Source organism: Eleutherodactylus coqui, chromosome 11 (assembly GCF_035609145.1).
Source record: "Eleutherodactylus coqui strain aEleCoq1 chromosome 11, aEleCoq1.hap1, whole genome shotgun sequence".
Lineage (NCBI taxonomy): Eukaryota > Metazoa > Chordata > Amphibia > Anura > Eleutherodactylidae > Eleutherodactylus > Eleutherodactylus coqui.
In genome coordinates, this window is record NC_089847.1 from 122,072,866 (window position 1) to 122,087,999 (window position 15,134).

Here is a 15,134-nt window from a genome sequence, read left to right on the forward strand (position 1 = left end):
CCTAATATATAGGGAGGGGAACCAGACATTGCTACACAATACACCCTTAGTACTTGTCCTAAAACATAGGGGACCCAGACATGACTACACAGTGCATCCTTAGTATGTGTCCTAATATATAGGGACCCAGACATAGCTACACAGTGCACCCTTAGTATGTGTCCTAATATATAGGGACCCAGACATGGCTACACAGTGCACCCTTAGTACTTGTCCTAATATATAGGGGACCCAGACATGACTACACAGTGCACCCTTAGTACTTGTCCTAATATATATGGGGACCCAGGCATGACTACACAGTGCACCCTTAGTACTTGTCCTAATATATAGGACCCAGACAGGACTACACAGCGCACCCTTAGTACTTGTCCTAATATATAGGACCCAGACAGGACTACACAGTGCATCCTTAGTATGTGTCCTAATATATAGGGAGGGGAACCAGACATTGCTACACAATACACCCTTAGTACTTGTCCTAAAACATAGGGGACCCAGACATGACTACACAGTGCATCCTTAGTATGTGTCCTAATATATAGGGACCCAGACATGGCTACACAGTGCACCCTTAGTACTTGTCCTAATATATAGGACCCAGACAAGGCTACACAGTGCACCCTTAGTACTTGTCCTAATATATAGGGGACCCAGACAGGACTACACAGTGCATCCTTAGTATGTGTCCTAATATATAGTTGGACCCAGACAGGACTACACAGTGCATCCTTAGTATGTGTCCTAATATATAGGGACCCAGACATGGCTACACAGTGCACCCTTAGTACTTGTCCTAATATATAGGGACCCAGACATGACTACACAGTGCACCCTTAGTACTTGTCCTAATATATAGGGACCCAGACATGACTAGACAGAGTACTGGTACTATTGTATTATGTCTCTACCACAATAATGGGTGGAGACCTAGGGTGATAGATAAGGGCTAGCGTACGCCCCGAAAGGTCTTGATTGGCTGCCTGCTGCAAGGTCCTAGCAGCGTAGGGATTTACTTATGACTGGGATGGAGGTTTAGGGTTAGTTTCAGCCTTCTTCTCCCTGGATTAGACGCGCTTGCCCTGAAGGGGCCGCTCCGGCGTGCTCACGCCGCACAGGTCTTCTGGCACAGAAGACCTCTGCGGCGCGAGCACGCTGGAACCGGACAGAAGAGTGCAGACTGTGCAAGCGCGTCTAATCCAGGCAGAAGGCGGCTTTGGTCGACGCCATGGAGACGGGGACACCAACACCGGAGGGGGTAAGTGTATAACTTCTGTATGGCCAATATTTAATGCACAATGTATATTACAAAGTGCATTAATATGGCCATACAGAAGTGTATAGACCCACTTGCTGCCGCGGAAAAACCCCTTTAACTGTAAATCCTTCAATGATAAATGGAACTATTTACAGCAAATATTGTAAGCCTTACACAGATACTAACCCTCCATCGCAGAAAAAAAATGACCCCACGCTGCGAGTACATTGCCACCCATCTAACATGATAACCGTTAGTACTTGTCCTAATATATAGGGACCCAGACATGGCTACACAGAGCACCCTCAGTACTTGTCCTAATATATAGGGGGCCCAGACATGGCTACACAGTGCAGCCTTAGTACTTGTCCTAATATATAGGGGACCAGACATGGCTACACAGAGCACCCTTAGTACTTGCCCTAATATATAGGGGACCCAGACATGGCTACACAGTGCAGCCTTAGTACTTGTCCTAATATATAGGGACCCAGACATGGCTACACAGTGCAGCCTTAGTACTTGTCCTAATATATAGGGGACCCAGACATGGCTACACAGTGCACCCTTAGTACTTCTCCTAATATATAGGGACTCAGACATAGCTACACAGTGCATCCTTAGTACTTGTCCTAATATATAGGGGACCCAGACATGGCTACACAGTGCAGCCTTAGTACTTGTCCTAATATATAGGGAACCCAGACATGGCTACACAGTGCACCCTTAGTACTTCTCCTAATATATAGGGACTCAGACATAGCTACACAGTGCATCCTTAGTACTTGTCCTAATATATAGGGGACCCAGACATGGCTACACAGTGCACCCTTAGTACTTGTCCTAATATATAGGGGACCCAGACATGACTACACAGTGCACCCTTAGTAGTGTCCTAATATATAGTTGGACCCAGACATGGCTACACAGTGCACCCTTAGTACTTGTCCTAATATATAGGGGACTCAGACATGACTACACAGTGCACCCTTAGCACTTGTCCTAATATATAGGGGACCGAGACATGGCTACACGGAACACCCTTAGTACTTGTCCTAATATATAGGGGACCCAGACATTGCTACACAGTGCACCCTTAGTACTTGTCCTAATATATAGGGGACCCAGACATGACTACACAGGGCACCCTTAGTACTTATACTAATATATAGGGACCCAGACATGACTACACAGTGCACCCTTAGTACTTGTCCTAATATATAGGGACCCAGACATGGCTACACAGTGCATCCTTAGTACTTGTCCTAATATATAGGGACCCAGACATGGCTACACAGTGCAGCCTTAGTACTTGTCCTAATATATAGGGACCCAGACATGGCTACACAGTGCAGCCTTAGTACTTGTCCTAATATATAGGGGACCCAGACATGGCTACACAGTGCACCCTTAGTACTTCTCCTAATATATAGGGACTCAGACATAGCTACACAGTGCATCCTTAGTACTTGTCCTAATATATAGGGGACCCAGACATGGCTACACAGTGCAGCCTTAGTACTTGTCCTAATATATAGGGAACCCAGACATGGCTACACAGTGCACCCTTAGTACTTCTCCTAATATATAGGGACTCAGACATAGCTACACAGTGCATCCTTAGTACTTGTCCTAATATATAGGGGACCCAGACATGGCTACACAGTGCACCCTTAGTACTTGTCCTAATATATAGGGGACCCAGACATGACTACACAGTGCACCCTTAGTAGTGTCCTAATATATAGTTGGACCCAGACATGGCTACACAGTGCACCCTTAGTACTTGTCCTAATATATAGGGGACTCAGACATGACTACACAGTGCACCCTTAGCACTTGTCCTAATATATAGGGGACCGAGACATGGCTACACGGAACACCCTTAGTACTTGTCCTAATATATAGGGGACCCAGACATTGCTACACAGTGCACCCTTAGTACTTGTCCTAATATATAGGGGACCCAGACATGACTACACAGGGCACCCTTAGTACTTATACTAATATATAGGGACCCAGACATGACTACACAGTGCACCCTTAGTACTTGTCCTAATATATAGGGACCCAGACATGGCTACACAGTGCATCCTTAGTACTTGTCCTAATATATAGGGACCCAGACATGGCTACACAGTGCATCCTTAGTACTTGTCCTAATATATAGGGACCCAGACATGGCTACACAGTGCACCCTTAGTACTTGTCCTAATATATAGGGACCCAGACATGGCTACACAGTGCATCCTTAGTACTTGTCCTAATATATAGGGACCCAGACATGGCTACACAGTGCATCCTTAGTACTTGTCCTAATATATAGGGACCCAGACATGGCTACACAGTGCACCCTTAGTACTTGTCCTAATATATAGGGGACTCAGACATGACTACACAGTGCACCCTTAGCACTTGTCCTAATATATAGGGGACCGAGACATGGCTACACGGAACACCCTTAGTACTTGTCCTAATATATAGGGGACCCAGACATTGCTACACAGTGCACCCTTAGTACTTGTCCTAATATATAGGGGACCCAGACATGACTACACAGGGCACCCTTAGTACTTATACTAATATATAGGGACCCAGACATGACTACACAGTGCACCCTTAGTACTTGTCCTAATATATAGGGACCCAGACATGGCTACACAGTGCATCCTTAGTACTTGTCCTAATATATAGGGACCCAGACATGGCTACACAGCGCATCCTTAGTACTTGTCCTAATATATAGGGACCCAGACATGGCTACACAGTGCACCCTTAGTACTTGTCCTAATATATAGGGACCAGACATGGCTACACAGTGCACCCTCAGTACTTGTCCTAATATATAGGGGACCCAGACATGACTACGCAGTGCACCCTTAGTACTTGTCCTAATATATAGGAGACCAGACATAGCTACACAGGACACCCTTAGTAGTTGTCCTAATATATAGGGACCCAGACAAAGCTACACAGTACACCACTAGTACTTTCCCTAATATATAGTTGGACCCAGACATGGCTACACAGTGCACCCTTAGTACGTGTCCTAATATATAGGGGACCCAGACAAGACTACACAGTGCACCCTTAGTACTTGTTCTAATATATAGGGACCAGACATGGCTACACAGTGCACCACTAGTACTTGTCCTAATATATAGGGGACCCAGAAATGGCTACGCAGTGCAGCCTTAGTACTTGTCCTAATATATAGGGACCCAGACATGGCTACACAGTGCACCATTAGTACTTGTCCTAATATATAGGGGACCCAGACATGGCTACACAGTGCACCCTTAGTACTTGTCCTAATATATAGGGGACCCAGACATGACTACACAGTGCACCCTTAGTACTTGTCCTAATATATATGGGGACCCAGGCATGACTACACAGTGCACCCTTAGTACTTGTCCTAATATATAGGACCCAGACAGGACTACACAGCGCACCCTTAGTACTTGTCCTAATATATAGGACCCAGACAGGACTACACAGTGCATCCTTAGTATGTGTCCTAATATATAGGGAGGGGAACCAGACATTGCTACACAATACACCCTTAGTACTTGTCCTAAAACATAGGGGACCCAGACATGACTACACAGTGCATCCTTAGTATGTGTCCTAATATATAGGGACCCAGACATGGCTACACAGTGCACCCTTAGTACTTGTCCTAATATATAGGACCCAGACAAGGCTACACAGTGCACCCTTAGTACTTGTCCTAATATATAGGGGACCCAGACAGGACTACACAGTGCATCCTTAGTATGTGTCCTAATATATAGTTGGACCCAGACAGGACTACACAGTGCATCCTTAGTATGTGTCCTAATATATAGGGACCCAGACATGGCTACACAGTGCACCCTTAGTACTTGTCCTAATATATAGGGACCCAGACATGACTACACAGTGCACCCTTAGTACTTGTCCTAATATATAGGGACCCAGACATGACTAGACAGAGTACTGGTACTATTGTATTATGTCTCTACCACAATAATGGGTGGAGACCTAGGGTGATAGATAAGGGCTAGCGTACGCCCCGAAAGGTCTTGATTGGCTGCCTGCTGCAAGGTCCTAGCAGCGTAGGGATTTACTTATGACTGGGATGGAGGTTTAGGGTTAGTTTCAGCCTTCTTCTCCCTGGATTAGACGCGCTTGCCCTGAAGGGGCCGCTCCGGCGTGCTCACGCCGCACAGGTCTTCTGGCACAGAAGACCTCTGCGGCGCGAGCACGCTGGAACCGGACAGAAGAGTGCAGACTGTGCAAGCGCGTCTAATCCAGGCAGAAGGCGGCTTTGGTCGACGCCATGGAGACGGGGACACCAACACCGGAGGGGGTAAGTGTATAACTTCTGTATGGCCAATATTTAATGCACAATGTATATTACAAAGTGCATTAATATGGCCATACAGAAGTGTATAACCCCACTTGCTGCCGCGGAAAAACCCCTTTAACTGTAAATCCTTCAATGATAAATGGAACTATTTACAGCAAATATTGTAAGCCTTACACAGATACTAACCCTCCATCGCAGAAAAAAAATGACCCCACGCTGCGAGTACATTGCCACCCATCTAACATGATAACCGTTAGTACTTGTCCTAATATATAGGGACCCAGACATGGCTACACAGAGCACCCTCAGTACTTGTCCTAATATATAGGGGGCCCAGACATGGCTACACAGTGCAGCCTTAGTACTTGTCCTAATATATAGGGGACCAGACATGGCTACACAGAGCACCCTTAGTACTTGCCCTAATATATAGGGGACCCAGACATGGCTACACAGTGCAGCCTTAGTACTTGTCCTAATATATAGGGACCCAGACATGGCTACACAGTGCAGCCTTAGTACTTGTCCTAATATATAGGGGACCCAGACATGGCTACACAGTGCACCCTTAGTACTTCTCCTAATATATAGGGACTCAGACATAGCTACACAGTGCATCCTTAGTACTTGTCCTAATATATAGGGGACCCAGACATGGCTACACAGTGCAGCCTTAGTACTTGTCCTAATATATAGGGAACCCAGACATGGCTACACAGTGCACCCTTAGTACTTCTCCTAATATATAGGGACTCAGACATAGCTACACAGTGCATCCTTAGTACTTGTCCTAATATATAGGGGACCCAGACATGGCTACACAGTGCACCCTTAGTACTTGTCCTAATATATAGGGGACCCAGACATGACTACACAGTGCACCCTTAGTAGTGTCCTAATATATAGTTGGACCCAGACATGGCTACACAGTGCACCCTTAGTACTTGTCCTAATATATAGGGGACTCAGACATGACTACACAGTGCACCCTTAGCACTTGTCCTAATATATAGGGGACCGAGACATGGCTACACGGAACACCCTTAGTACTTGTCCTAATATATAGGGGACCCAGACATTGCTACACAGTGCACCCTTAGTACTTGTCCTAATATATAGGGGACCCAGACATGACTACACAGGGCACCCTTAGTACTTATACTAATATATAGGGACCCAGACATGACTACACAGTGCACCCTTAGTACTTGTCCTAATATATAGGGACCCAGACATGGCTACACAGTGCATCCTTAGTACTTGTCCTAATATATAGGGACCCAGACATGGCTACACAGTGCAGCCTTAGTACTTGTCCTAATATATAGGGACCCAGACATGGCTACACAGTGCAGCCTTAGTACTTGTCCTAATATATAGGGGACCCAGACATGGCTACACAGTGCACCCTTAGTACTTCTCCTAATATATAGGGACTCAGACATAGCTACACAGTGCATCCTTAGTACTTGTCCTAATATATAGGGGACCCAGACATGGCTACACAGTGCAGCCTTAGTACTTGTCCTAATATATAGGGAACCCAGACATGGCTACACAGTGCACCCTTAGTACTTCTCCTAATATATAGGGACTCAGACATAGCTACACAGTGCATCCTTAGTACTTGTCCTAATATATAGGGGACCCAGACATGGCTACACAGTGCACCCTTAGTACTTGTCCTAATATATAGGGGACCCAGACATGACTACACAGTGCACCCTTAGTAGTGTCCTAATATATAGTTGGACCCAGACATGGCTACACAGTGCACCCTTAGTACTTGTCCTAATATATAGGGGACTCAGACATGACTACACAGTGCACCCTTAGCACTTGTCCTAATATATAGGGGACCGAGACATGGCTACACGGAACACCCTTAGTACTTGTCCTAATATATAGGGGACCCAGACATTGCTACACAGTGCACCCTTAGTACTTGTCCTAATATATAGGGGACCCAGACATGACTACACAGGGCACCCTTAGTACTTATACTAATATATAGGGACCCAGACATGACTACACAGTGCACCCTTAGTACTTGTCCTAATATATAGGGACCCAGACATGGCTACACAGTGCATCCTTAGTACTTGTCCTAATATATAGGGACCCAGACATGGCTACACAGTGCATCCTTAGTACTTGTCCTAATATATAGGGACCCAGACATGGCTACACAGTGCACCCTTAGTACTTGTCCTAATATATAGGGACCCAGACATGGCTACACAGTGCATCCTTAGTACTTGTCCTAATATATAGGGACCCAGACATGGCTACACAGTGCATCCTTAGTACTTGTCCTAATATATAGGGACCCAGACATGGCTACACAGTGCACCCTTAGTACTTGTCCTAATATATAGGGGACTCAGACATGACTACACAGTGCACCCTTAGCACTTGTCCTAATATATAGGGGACCGAGACATGGCTACACGGAACACCCTTAGTACTTGTCCTAATATATAGGGGACCCAGACATTGCTACACAGTGCACCCTTAGTACTTGTCCTAATATATAGGGGACCCAGACATGACTACACAGGGCACCCTTAGTACTTATACTAATATATAGGGACCCAGACATGACTACACAGTGCACCCTTAGTACTTGTCCTAATATATAGGGACCCAGACATGGCTACACAGTGCATCCTTAGTACTTGTCCTAATATATAGGGACCCAGACATGGCTACACAGCGCATCCTTAGTACTTGTCCTAATATATAGGGACCCAGACATGGCTACACAGTGCACCCTTAGTACTTGTCCTAATATATAGGGACCAGACATGGCTACACAGTGCACCCTCAGTACTTGTCCTAATATATAGGGGACCCAGACATGACTACGCAGTGCACCCTTAGTACTTGTCCTAATATATAGGAGACCAGACATAGCTACACAGGACACCCTTAGTAGTTGTCCTAATATATAGGGACCCAGACAAAGCTACACAGTACACCACTAGTACTTTCCCTAATATATAGTTGGACCCAGACATGGCTACACAGTGCACCCTTAGTACGTGTCCTAATATATAGGGGACCCAGACAAGACTACACAGTGCACCCTTAGTACTTGTTCTAATATATAGGGACCAGACATGGCTACACAGTGCACCACTAGTACTTGTCCTAATATATAGGGGACCCAGAAATGGCTACGCAGTGCAGCCTTAGTACTTGTCCTAATATATAGGGACCCAGACATGGCTACACAGTGCACCATTAGTACTTGTCCTAATATATAGGGGACCCAGACATGGCTACACAGTGCACCCTTAGTACTTGTCCTAATATATAGGAGATCCAGACATGGCTACACAGTGCACCCTTAGTACTTGTCCAAATATATAGGGACCCAGACATAGCTATATAGTACACCCCTAGTACTTGTCCTAATAGATAGGTACCCAGACATGGCTACACAGTGCACCGTTGGTAGTTGTCCTAATATATAGGGGCCCAGACATGACTACACAGTGCAACGTTAGTACTTGTCCTAATATATAGGGGGCCCAGACATGACTATACAGTGCACCCTTAGTACTTGTCCAAATATATAGGGACCCAGACATAGCTATATAGTACACCCCTAGTACTTGTCCTAATAGATAGGTACCCAGACATGGCTACACAGTGCACCGTTGGTAGTTGTCCTAATATATAGGGGCCCAGACATGACTACACAGTGCATCCTTAGTACTTGTCCTAATATATAGGAGATCCAGACATGGCTACACAGTGCACCTGTAGTACTTGTTCTAATATATAGGGACCCAGACATAGCTTTACAGTACATCCCTAGTACTTGTCCTAATATATAGGGACCCAGACATGGCTACACAGTGCACCCTTAGTACTTGCCCTAATATATAGTTGGACCCAGACATGGCTACACAGTGCACCCTTAGTACTTGTCCTAATATATAGTTGGACCCAGACATGGCTACACAGTGCACCGTTGGTAGTTGTCCTAATATATAGGGACCCAGACATGACTACACAGTGCAGCCTTAGTACTTGTCCTAATATATAGTTGGACCCAGACATGGCTACACAGTGCACCCTTAGTACTTGCCCTAATATATAGTTGGACCCAGACATGGCTACACAGTGCACCCTTAGTACTTGTCCTAATATATAGTTGGACCCAGACATGGCTACACAGTGCACCCTTAGTACTTGTCCTAATATATAGAAGATCCAGACATGGCTACACAGTGCACCCTTAGTACCTGTCCTAATATATAGTTGGACCCAGACATGGCTACACAGTGCACCCTTAGTACCTGTCCTAATATATAGTTGGACCCAGACATGGCTACACAGTGCACCCTTAGTACCTGTCCTAATATATAGTTGGACCCAGACATGACTACACAGTGCACCCTTAGTACTTGTCCTAATATATAGTTGGACCCAGACATGACTACACAGTGCACCCTTAGTACTTGCCCAAATATATAGGGGGCCCAGACATGGCTACACAGTGCACCCTTAGTACTTGTCCTAATATATAGGGACCCAGACATGGCTACACAGGGCACCCTTAGTACTTGTCCTAATATATAGGGGGCCCAGACATGGCTACACAGTGCACCCTTAGTACTTGTCCTAATATATAGGGACCCAGACATGGCTACACAGTGCACCCTTAGTACTTGTCCTAATATATAGGGGGCCCAGACATGACTACACAGTGCACCCTTAGTACTTGTCCTAATATATAGTAGACCCAGACATGGCTACACAGTGCATCCTTAGTACTAGTCCTAATATATAGGGACCCAGATATGACTACACAGTGCACCCTTAGTACTTGCCCTAATGTATAGTTGGACCCAGACATGGCTACACAGTGCACCATTAGTACTTGCCCTAATATATAGTTGGACCCAGACATGGCTACACAGTGCACCCTTTGTACTTGCCCTAATATATAGTTGGAACCAGACATGATTACACAGGGCACCCTTAGTACTTGTCCTAATATATAATTGGACCCAGACATGGCTACACAGTGCACCCTTAGTACTTGCCCTAATATATAGTTGGACCCAGACATGACTACACAGTGCACCGTTGGTAGTTGTCCTAATATATAGGGACCCAGACATGACTACACAGTGCAACGTTAGTACTTGTCCTAATATATAGGGGGCCCAGACATGACTATACAGTACACCCCTAGTACTTGCCCTAATGTATAGTTGGACCCAGACATGGCTACACAGTGCACCCTTAGTACTTGTCCTAATATATAGGGACCAGACATGGCTACCCAGTGCACCCTTAGTACTTGTCCTAATATAGAGGGACCAGACATGGCTACACAGTGCATCCTTAGTACTTGTCCTTATATATAGGTACCCAGACATGGCTACACAGTGCACCCTTAGTACTTGTCCTAATATATAGGGGACCAGACATGGCTACCCAGTGCACCCTTAGTACTTGTCCTAATATAGAGGGACCAGACATGGCTACACAGCGCACCCTTAGTACTTGTCCTTATATATAGGTACCCAGACATGGCTACACAGTGCACCCTTAGTACTTGTCCTAATATAAAGGGGACCAGACATGGCTACACAGTGCACCCTTAGTACTTGCCCTAATATATAGTTGGACCCAGACATGACTACACAGTGCACCCTTAGTACTTGTCCTAATATATAGGGGACCAGACATGGCTACACAGTGCACCCTTAGTTCTTGCCCTAATATATAGCTGGACCCAGACATGACTACACAGGGCACCCTTAGTACTTTCCCTAATATATAGGGGACCAGACATGGCTACACAGTGCATCCTTAGTACTTGTTCTATTATATAGGAGATCCAGATATGGCTACACAGTGCACCCTTAGTACTTGTTCTAATATATAGGGGACCAGACATGACTACACAGGGCAACCTTAGTACTTGTCCTAATATATAGGGGACCAGACATGGCTACACAGAGCACCCTTAGTACTTGTCCTAATATATAGGGGACCATACATGGCTACATAGTACACCCCTAGTACTTGCCCTAATATATAGTTGGACCCAGACATGGCTACACAGTGCACCCTTAGTACTTGTCCTAATATATAGGACCCAGACATGGCTACACAGTGCACCCTTAGTACTTGTCCTAATATATAGGGGACCAGACATGACTACACAGTGCACCCTTAGTACTTGTCCTAATATATAGGGGACCAGACATGGCTACACAGTGCACCCTTAGTTCTTGTCCTAATATATAGGAACCCAGACATGGCTACACAGTACACCCTTAGTACTTGTCCTAATATATAGGGGACCAGACATGGCTACACAGTGCATCCTTAGTACTTGCCCTAATATATAGGGACCAGACATGGCTACCCAGTGCATCCTTAGTACTTGTCCTAATATATAGGGACCCAGATATCACTACACAGTGCATCCTTAGTACTTGCCCTAATATATAGTTGGACCCAGACATGGCTACACAGTGCACCCTTTGTACTTGCCCTAATATATAGTTGGAACCAGACATGATTACACAGGGCACCCTTAGTACTTGTCCTAATATATAGTTGGACCCAGACATGGCTACACAGTGCACCGTTGGTAGTTGTCCTAATATATAGGGACCCAGACATGACTACACAGTGCAACGTTAGTACTTGTCCTAATATATAGGGGGCCCAGACATGACTATACAGTACACCCCTAGTACTTGCCCTAATGTATAGTTGGACCCAGACATGGCTACACAGTGCACCCTTAGTACTTGTCCTAATATATAGGGACCAGACATGGCTACCCAGTGCACCCTTAGTACTTGTCCTAATATATAGGGGACCAGACATGGCTACACAGTGCACCCTTAGTACTTGTCCTAATATATAGTTGGACCCAGACATGACTACACAGGGCACCCTTAGTACTTGTCCTAATATATAGGGGACCAGACATGGCTACACAGTGCACCCTTAGTTCTTGCCCTAATATATAGTTGGACCCAGACATGACTACACAGGGCACCCTTAGTACTTTCCCTAATATATAGGGTACCAGACATGGCTACACAGTGCACCCTTAGTACTTGTCCTAATATATAGGGGACCAGACATGACTACACAGGGCAACCTTAGTACTTGTCCTAATATATAGGGGACCAGACATGACTACACAGGGCAACCTTAGTACTTGTCCTAATATATAGGGGACCAGACATGGCTACACAGTGCACCCTTAGTACTTGTCCTAATATATAGGGGACCATACATGGCTACACAATACACCCCTAGTACTTGCCCTAATATATAGTTGGACCCAGACATGGCTACACAGTGCACCCTTAGTACTTGTCCTAATATATAGGGGACCCAGACATGACTACACAGTGCACCCTTAGTACTTGTCCTAATATATAGGGGACCAGACATGGCTACACAGTGCACCCTTAGTTCTTGTCCTAATATATAGGGAACCCAGACATGGCTACACAGTACACCCTTAGTACTTGTCCTAATATATAGGGGACCAGACATGGCTACACAGTGCATCCTTAGTACTTGCCCTAATATATTGTTGGACCCAGACATGGCTACACAGTGCACCCTTAGTACTTGTCCTAATATATAGGGACCAGACATGGCTACACAGTGCATCCTTAGTACTTGTCCTAATATATAGGAGATCCAGACATGGCTACACAGTGCACCCTTAGTACTTGTCCTAATATATTGGGGACCAGACATGGCTACACAATGCATCCTTAGTACTTGTCCTAATATATAGGGGACCCAGACATGACTACACAGTACACCCTTAGTACTTGCCCTAATATATAGTTGGACCCAGACATGACTACACAGTGCACCCTTAGGCCTTAGTCAGATGGGCGTTTTTAGCCGCGATTTGCGCATGCGCATGCGTCCGGCGATTTTATAAAACCATTGCTTTACAATGGTATCGGACACATGAGCGCTTTTTATGCGCTCGTCCGATAAATTATAGAACAGAAATCGCAGATCGCACCTATCTGCGATCTGCGATTCCTGTTCTCTTCTCTATATGCGCTCAATGGGGTCGGCGGCAGCAGCGCCGACCCCATTGAGAACATATAGAACACAAATCATTCTTCTCTGCCACAGCTGTAATAGCTGTGGCAGAGAAGAACGATGTTTGCCCATTGAATTCAATGGAGCCAGCAATACAGCTGCCTCCATTGAAAGCAATGGGCTGCCGGCGAGCGCAGGATGAATTGTCGGGAAGGGGTTAAATATATAAGCCCTTCCCTGCAATTCATCCTGAAAAGTGTTAAAATAAAAAATATATACATACTCACCTGCTCCCGGCAGCCGGAGTTCCGTGCGGCCGTACTGCAGTGGGTGTGAAGGGGGTGTGAGTCAGACATGTCCCCTGATTGGCTCAGCGCTGAGCCAATCAGGGGGCAGGTCTGACTCACACCCCCTTCACACCCACTGCAGGCCGGCCGCACGGAACTCCGGCTGCCGGGAGCAGGTAAGTATATATATATTCTTTATTTTAACACTTTTCTGGATGAATTGCAGGGAAGGGCTTATATATTTAAGCCCTTCCCGACAATTCATCCCACACTCGCCCGCAGCGCATTGCTTTCAATGGAGCGGGCTGTATTGCCGCTCCATTGAATGCAATGCGCTGGACAGCTCCGGCCCGTTTCTAATGAAACACGGCTAGGAGCAGAGTTTCGGGCGATTTTCGGGCACCGGTCACGCGATTTGCGGATGCGCATCCGTCATGCGATCCGCAAATCGCGCGAAAAAACGCTCGACTGACTAAGGCCTTAGTACTTGTCCTAATATATAGGGGACCAGACATGACTACACAGTGCACCCTTAGTACTTGTCCTAATATATAGTTGGACCCAGACATGACTACACAGTGCACCATTAGTACTTGTCCGAATATGTAGGGGACCGAGACATGGCTACACGGGACACCCTTAGTACTTGTCCGAATATATAGGGGACTGAGACATGGCTACACGGAACACCCTTAGTACTTGTCCGAATATATAGGGGACCGAGACATGGCTACACGGAACACCCTTAGTACTTGTCCGAATATATAGTGGACCGAGACATGACTACACAATGTGTCCTTAGTACTTTGCAAACTACTAACGACCACTTGTCTGTAGTGTGTGAGTGCTTCTGCTGATCTGACCCTGCTGATGTTATTGCTCCGCCCCCTGGTAGTGTTATGCTCCGCCAACTGGTGCCACCATCGAAGGTCCTACAACATATAAAAAACATAGAGTCTGACCAACAGAAGAACAACAATATAGGGAACCAGACATGACTACATAGTGCGTCCATAGTACTTGCCCTAATATATAGTTGGACCCAGACATGGCTACACAGTGCACCCTTAGTACTTGCCCTAATATATAGTTGGACCAAGACATGGCTACACAGTGCGTCCTTAGTACTTGCCCTAATATATAGTTGGACCCAGACATGGCTACACAGTGC